Source organism: Equus caballus, chromosome 2 (genome assembly GCF_041296265.1).
Source record: "Equus caballus isolate H_3958 breed thoroughbred chromosome 2, TB-T2T, whole genome shotgun sequence".
Lineage (NCBI taxonomy): Eukaryota > Metazoa > Chordata > Mammalia > Perissodactyla > Equidae > Equus > Equus caballus.
The window spans coordinates 87,589,733-87,597,704 of record NC_091685.1 but is presented as its reverse complement, the minus strand read 5'-3'; the positions used below and the strand labels follow the sequence as shown (position 1 = coordinate 87,597,704).

Genomic DNA, 7,972 nt, shown 5'->3' with positions numbered 1-7,972 from the left:
AAATCAAAGTCTTTCTACATTTTTTATGTAAGCAGCACTGTTTTATGAGACTGGGAGGGGTCGGCAGCTGCGGGCTAGTGAGACATCAGGAGCCAAAAACCAAACAGGGAGCTTCAGCTTTCGTTTGTGGAAGAAAAACCTGGTTTCTGATGTTAATTGGAAGAAATAATAATTAATATAATATATTACTATATATAATTTATTGTTACTATATTAACTATGTTAATTAATATTATATATTAACATAATATGTAATATAGTACATTAACATATATATTATACATATTATAATATATTACTACATATAATTTTATATTAACTTATTTTTCAGACTTCTTGTGATCAGATTTTCTGTACCTGAGAGAAATTTTCTGAACCTAAGGGAATTTTTCCTGCAGAAGTATAACCCTAGTGAGAAATCTAACAATTTTGTTTGTTTAAGGCAGGGTTGGCAGAGTATGGCCTATGGGCCAGATCCAGCCAGCTGTTTAATTTTTCATGGCTGTTCAGCTAAGAATGGTTTTTACATTTTTGAATAGTTACCCTTTACATGGTTATATAAACGCCTACATAATATACTTGCTTTTGCCTCTTGGCCTGAAAAGACTAAAATGTTTACTACCTAGCCCTTTAAGAAAACTTTTGCTGACCCCGGATTTAAGGCCTTTTGAGACTCATTTTCCAAATTCTGCTCTAAAGTATGAGACCAACGGCTGGCCAAACACATCCCAACAAAGACACAAAGGCCACGTGGTGATGAGGGAAGGCTAGTCGTGGCATGCAGTTTTTAATTGATGGGGCAGCATTAGGCATGATACACACACACACACACACACACAAACGCACGTATATTTCCCATTCTGGAAATGGGAAAATACCGCTTTTGGTTGCGTTTTTCTATTGCACAAACTTCCCATTTGTTATTTAAAGCCCTGAAACAACAAGATATCGTTGGGTCTCATTCCAGCTGCCAGACACAGAAGGCCCAGCATGCATAGCGCAGTATGTCACTGGCCCATGAACGTGGGCCTTAAACACAGAAAAGGTGACACATGTCAGTCCGTTGCAATGGAGCTCTGTGGCTTTAAAAAGACCTCTGTATTGTGTGTGCATCTAAGTAATTGGAACTTGGACTCGTCACATCTTTTTTAGCAACGACACTGGAACAGCACGGACCCATCCATCATCTTGTCGTCCTTATGAAAATGGTTTCCAGTGGTCAACTTGCCACAGTTAATTAGTCTTCCGATGTATGAATAGTCAGAAGCAAAGCGACTTTGACAGGCAGGTTTTCAGATACTGTTAGCAGTGAACTCTAAGAGGTAACTGATCCTTCCTGCCTTTTAATTAGAGCCCTTTCATCTAAGACGGAGAGCTTCCTTGTGGCTGGAGGTACAGCTACTTTGATTCTGTCTTCTGTTCTCAGCTCTGGAACTAACTCATAGAACCACAAGCAAGCCAGTGAAGCTCTGAGGCCTCAAATGTGAAATCCAGGATGTTCTAGAGTAAAATGTGGCCAGTTGATGGCTATTCAAATGCAGATATCATTAAAGTTTTAGTGTGAAGGGTAGTGTGTCAGTTAGATACTGCTGTAAGACCCCTAAACTTAGTAGTTTAAAAAAGAAAAGCAACCATTTATTTAGCTCAAGATTCTGTAAGTTATCAATTTAGTTTGGGTTCAGTGGGGGTTCCCCAGGCATCCACAGTCAGTTGTGTGTTTGCTTGTTGGCTGGGTGGTGGTTCTGACCTTGGCTGGGCTCTCTCACATGTCTTAGGACTTGGCTGGGACAAAAGAGGCTACTCATCTCTGGTCCATGCAGTTTCTTATCCTCCAGCAGGCTAGCACAGGCTGTTACATGGCAAAGAGCTAGCAGATGCAGGCAAGGCTTCTTGAAGCCTAGGCTTGGAATTGGCAAAATACCACTTCCATCACATTCTGTTGGCCAAGGCAAGTCGCAAGGACAGCCCAGATCCAAGATCCAAAGGGTGGGGAATAGACACTACCTCTTGATGGAAGAAGTTTCAAAGTCACATCACAGGGGAACGGATGCAGGAAGGAGAAGAACTGTGGCCGTTTTGTGCAATCTGCCACTGGGAGCTGAGACATTAAGGAGCACGGGTAAGATGTACAGCAGCCCCTGCTGCCAGAGCAGGTGAAGTAGGAAGAGGTCATTACTGTGAAGTCTGGATGCTAAACCCCTAAGTGGGGGACTGGGGCTAAGCCACTCTGGCTGTCCCTGGGTCTCCTTTTTGACAGAAGAGGGTGAGGAAACCACCAAGGAGGAAGTCAGATGTGCAGTGGGTGGGTAAGGGTGTGAGCAGTGCCTATCTGGGTTTTGGGTTAATTTGGAGAAGAAAAGAAAGAGGGTGTTTTTCCACATACATTGGGAACCCAAGTGTGAATGTGGGCTCTGAATTGGTAGCCTGGTGGGGAAGAATGCTTCTGGACCCTGAGAAGAAGCCCCCAAACCAAGAAGCAGTGTAGTTTGACGCCACGAGCACAGCCTGATGGGGCAGACACAACTAACTGCGGTTTAATTCCTTATTAACTGTGTGACTTTGGGCAAATCACTTAACTTCTTTAAGGCTCAGTTTCCTCATCTGTCAAATGAGGATAACAATATATGCCTCAGAGGGTTGTAGGAGCAATAAAAGCACATAACACTAAAACATCTAAGGCAATACCCAGCATCCTAATTGCTCTCCACTGACGCGCACTGTTCTTATCTTCCTAACCTTTATGGCTAATGGTTCTTCACGGATGACCCACAATTCTACTTTTGCAGTCCTGGCCACATTTATGAGTTCTCCCTCTGGTATTTTAGATCAGCAGTTTTGTGTGGATGCTGCACTATCAACTCAAACTCAATGTAATATGTAATGCATATTACAGCTAAACAAATCTGACCTTTCAAATCACTCTCTATTCCCAACTTTTTGTGTCTGTTCATTCAGAGCCACCAGTTAGCCACCTGGATCTGCCGTCGTGAGGTCATCTTTCATTCCCTCATTTCCTTTAGGCCTCTTATCCAGTTATTGAACAACGCGAAATGTCTCTTGCTCTTGTCTTTCCCATTCCATTTTCCCTACGAACTGCAGAAGCTGCATTCTTCTCCTGATGCTTTGAGTACTGCTGTAGAGTTCTTACAATTTCCCTGCCTCCAGGCTTTGTACACTTCAATCCGTTCTGCACCTTGTTGCAAAATTAATCTTCCGAAAGACAATCCCTTGCTTACCTGCAAGATGACATGCAAACACTGAGCCTGGTGTTCAAAGCTCTCCATAACCTGAGCCCAGTTCCCATTATTAGACTTACCTTCCAAGACTCCAGGGAAATTCATTTTGCATTATAATTATTCGCAAACCTATCTTGTACTCCCAGTAGGAGTGTAAGTCTCTAGAGCCAAGGTCCACAAACCACAGCCTATGGGCCAGTTCCACATGGTCCACAAAGCCTACGGTATTTACTATCCGGCCCTTCACAGGCAGTTTGCTGACCTCTGCTCTATAGGGTGGAAGTGTGTCTTAGATTACTTTGTGTGTCCTATAGAACTGTGTCATTTTCAATAAATATTTCTTGCATGCATGTTCTACATACTGACCCCTAAGCATCCCTGTCTTTCTTGTTCCTGTAAATTATTTTGCCCTAACTAGAGGGCCTTTCCCTCTTTTGTCTACCTGGATAAACCTTTCCAATACTCTAAGATCCACGTCAAATCCTTTGAGAAGCCTTCCTGATGACTCCTGTCGAATTCTGCATTCCAGTAACACCAAGCTAATTGTTTGACATTTAATCTTCTGCTTCTAGTTAATTCTTTGCGTCACAGAGGGTCATGAACCTGACTGACGCCCATTCCTCAGCGATGCCTGTCTACCTTCTCCCCTTCAGAAGTCCCAGATGTTACCTGGCCTGGGAAGTTTCCTCTGACTTCTCCCTTCCTCCCCCACCCAAATATGTTAGGGATCCTTTCTTTGTGCTCCCACAGCTCCCTGAACTTGCCCATCCTGGCATTTATCTTTGCGTATTATAATCATTGATTTACTTCTCGGATTCTCCGACTGTACTGGGAGCTTCTAGAAGGTAGGACAGTGTCTCATTCATTGATGCATTCCTAGTACCTGGTGTGGTGCCTGGCTCACGGAGATACCCAATTAATATTTTGGAATAAACGGTTGATCGATCAATGACTGTTGATGGATTACATGGCTGGTTAAAATATTTGGTCTTATTCCTCTTGCTCCCCTATTTTCATCCTTCAGTTCTCTCTCTCCTCTATTATGTATAGTCATTACTTTTAGTTATATATCTATGGATAGTTTGTATCTCTGGATATAACTACCAAATCTAGGAAATATCTAGAAAATATATGACTGAGGTTATCAGACCAAAATTGGGGCACCGAGGCAGAAACCAAACTTGGAGATCCCCAGGTCTTTGAATAATAAGTGCCCTTTCTTGGATCCACAGTTATCTTGGACTGTGGGGTACTAAAACCAACAACAGCTCTGCCTCTTTATGAATTAAGCATTCCAAAGACAGCCTGCCTGCTGAATAAAAAGATCCACCACCAAATTACAGACACTCATAGCCAGCTTTGCAAATTCAGCCTGAGCCTGCTTAGAGCTCCACGTTCACCCAGCGTAAAATAGTACCGAATGCTGGACTCGGAAACCATTTGCAAATGTCGGGATAACGTAGCAAAGCACACACAGTATCAGAAACGGAAAATGGCATCCTGGAAAATAGCCCACTGACAATGCGCATAAGAGCCTCAGCCAGCAGACAACTTCTTTCCCACTCTCGAGTTTCCTCCTGGAGCTGTGTGCTGCCTGAGTCCCCTCTCATCCTCAGCACAGCTTTCCCTCTGAGCACGTCATCCTGCAACCACGTTCAGGGTAGCTGTCCATGATCAGTTCCCCAAATGCAGATAAATTAGGGACAGGTTGTAAATTCGTTGGCCACACGAGCCCAGATCTTCTTGCGGTGAAACGGACGCATAATCACCAAGTTTCCATTCTCTGTGTGTGCTGGTGGCTTCCACAGGAACCCTCCCCCACGGAGTTAAAGTGGAAATGAAGCGCAGAAGCTCACCCGATCAGACGGAGCACAGACATTTGGCATTTTAAAAATGCCTTTTAAATGTCTAGATAGATTGTATATTACTCTGTAGCCTTTTCAAAATCCGTGAGACACGCCATGAATGCTGTTGCCTAAAAAAGCCAGCCCTGGAAAACCCTCGGATGTGCCCAGGTGTAAAAGGCAGCAACTCTGATGCCTTGGGGAGGAAAATGTCCCCACTTGCTTCAGGAAATATCTGTTTCTGCAAGAGCCCCGGGACAAGAGGAGCAAGCAGAATGTTTTGCCCGTAATTTTCACCTCATCAGTCATGTGTGATAGACAACGCAATTTGGCTGCTAAAACAACATGCAAGGTGGGGCAGGCACGAAGGGGTACAAGTTTCTTCAGAACAACACAAAAAGTCACTCACTGCCTAAAATGAGCGGTCAGGATTGCAAGTTCAGTGGACATAGGTGATTTTATATAGAACCAGACGGCCCAGAGACAGTCCCTGAGCCATTCATCAACTGCCACATGCAGCCGCAACACCCCAGGGACAAAGCAGAGCAAGAGAGCAGTCTGATATTAGCTAGAGCTTCAGGCCCAAACTCCAGAGGGGAAGATCACCAGGCATGTCGTGTTTGGGCCAGAGGTAGCGTGAAAGTTTGCTTTTGCTTTTTCTTCCCAAAGTTCACACCTGAGCAGTGCTTGTTACCACTCTCTTGTGAGGAAAGGCCAATCCAGAGCCCACAAGCTATTGTTGACAAGAGCAAGAGCAAAATGAGAATGTGCCCCAGTGACTCCAGGAAAGATGGTCCCTATGGTGGCCTGCAGCTGGCAGACACCTGGGTCTCCTCAGCGGCTCTGGGCTTGCCTCGCCTCCCTGACTGGGGAAGCGAGAGCTGAGACAGGGTGGCCTCTAAAGCCTCACTGGAGCCTTGACGTGGGGCAGAGGGCAGAAGCCAGACATAGTCCTCATTTGCGTTTGGGGAAAGGAGCCGAGGGAGGGATGGAGAGGTGCCTTGCTCTATTGCTGGAAGCCAGCAAGGACCAGTAAATAAAGAAAACAAAGCAAAATGCAGCAAAGCAAATAAACAGTAACAGCAGCAGCAAAGCAGAGTGTGGGGTGGAAAAGGGTCGGTTTCTGAGGCGCCCCTGGCCGGCTGAGGTGCTACCCTCAGAGACAGCCTGGAGGATGAGGCGTTGGTGCTTCAGTGATATCTGATGGTTAAGGATGGTTGCAGGGGAGTCTGAAGGATGCTGCAAGTCCAGGCAATCAGTCCTGCTCCCAATGGTCCTCTTCAGTCATTACAGGCATATAGTTAGCTTCAGCAGCATCTCTGGCTACAGAAGAGGGGATCAGACTGAATCACTGATGCTGAGAAGAGCAGGAAATGGGCACTGTGGAGAAAAGCCAGGGGAACTTTATCCGAGGCCCCACTGCTATCCTCTCCAAGCCTCCTTGATCAATAATGGTAGGAAACAGTCCGCCATTTGACTTCGAGGGCTCCTTGTCCTGCTTTCTTTGGGAACACTCCGGGCTTCCTCCTGCTATTTTTCTTTTTCCAGATCTCCCTTCATTTCCCAGGCAATACCTCCATGCTTAGAAGACATTCCCCCCCGGGCCCAAGCTGCCTGGAAATCCAGTCCTGAAGCTTCCTGCTCATCCACTTGGAGACTCAGCACCTCAGTTTGCTGCTCTGTAAGGAGAGCAGAAAACACAGCTTTTACTGCCCGTAAACGTACAGTTGCAAAGCAATTCCAATCAGCCTGGAGCATAGCACAGCTATTCTCAAGGACGGTTGAGGCGAGGAAGCCACGGGGGTCCTTCCCGCCTTGACCTCTTCACCTCCCTCGGTGGCCCAGAGGTTTTCAGGAGGAAGCCCTGCCCCTGCCTTCTGATAATTCAGTGGTAATTCTTAGATGGCCACCTTGGCATAAAAAAGAAAGATGATGACTCCTTACAACTATAGAGTGTTTCACAATTTTAAGAGCACTTTTATCTACTCACTAAACTGAGTTCACTTAAGGCACAGGATAGAAATAAGGCAGGAGGAACCACAAAACTTTGTTACTTCTGTTCCAATCACAAACTCCAAGTCAGAATTTGTCTCGTCCGGGTGGGTCCAAGCTCCCGCTAGTTTCTCTAACATATTTTGGATCTGATTCCAGTGCACCTTTTTGTCCGCACAACTGAATTCCTTCTGTGCTGTTAGCCTGGCGCCAACACCTCCTTGCTCCCTGCTATCCCCCCCTCCATGTAGTTATGCTAGTACCAATTCCCATTCCACAGCTGCTGAATTCACTTAATTCCACACCCAAATGTGATGTGCACTCCTACTTCTTTCTTCCTCCTCCTTGCCCTCCCCCCCCCCCCCCCCCCCCCCCCCCCGCTTGATATTCCCAGTCACAGCTCTGCTCTCAGGGGCTGGAAGCCTGGGAGCTACATCCCACTCTCCCTCGCCTACAGTCGAGAAGCACTCCAGGGAGGTTTGGAAGGCAGTTTAAAAGGGGCTCTTCTTTCCCTGGCAGAAGTATGGCAGACCCATGGACTGCCCAGATGTGAGTTTCAGCAGCGGACTCCATGTTCTACCATCAGCCACCACTTCAGGGTCAAGCGGCAGCCATGAAGTCAGTGGCAGTTTCTGGCGGTTTCCTGAGCCTGGATACGAGTGGCACCTTGGGGATCTGGGAAGCATGGCTGTAGAAGTGTAACCTGGAAGCTGGTGGCAGCTGCACTAGATTACCTTCCTTTTGCACAGCCAACAATTTTGCTCACACTTAATTCTCTTCCTGCTTGAAATACCTCTTTCTGCTTAAAATCAAACCTCCTTCTGCTGGAAACACCTACAGCAGTTGTTCTCAGAAAGTGGTCTTGAACTGGAGTATTGCCATCATCTGAGAATCTGCTAG

The 7,972-nt window shown here is 46.0% G+C and overlaps 1 long non-coding RNA gene across 2 annotated transcripts in view; it reads right to left on the bottom strand.

Annotated features, from left to right (window-relative positions):
• Positions 1-528: 528 nt before the first annotated feature.
• The window catches only part of LOC138923288 (uncharacterized), a 43,580-nt gene continuing 36,136 nt past the window's right edge, over positions 529-7,972 (bottom strand). Inside the window, exon 5 of one of the 2 annotated variants that reach the window (XR_011436732.1) lies at positions 529-6,759. This is a non-coding gene — a long non-coding RNA (uncharacterized lncRNA). The remainder of the gene's footprint in view (positions 6,760-7,972) is intronic. The other variant, XR_011436733.1, reaches the window with a different exon arrangement.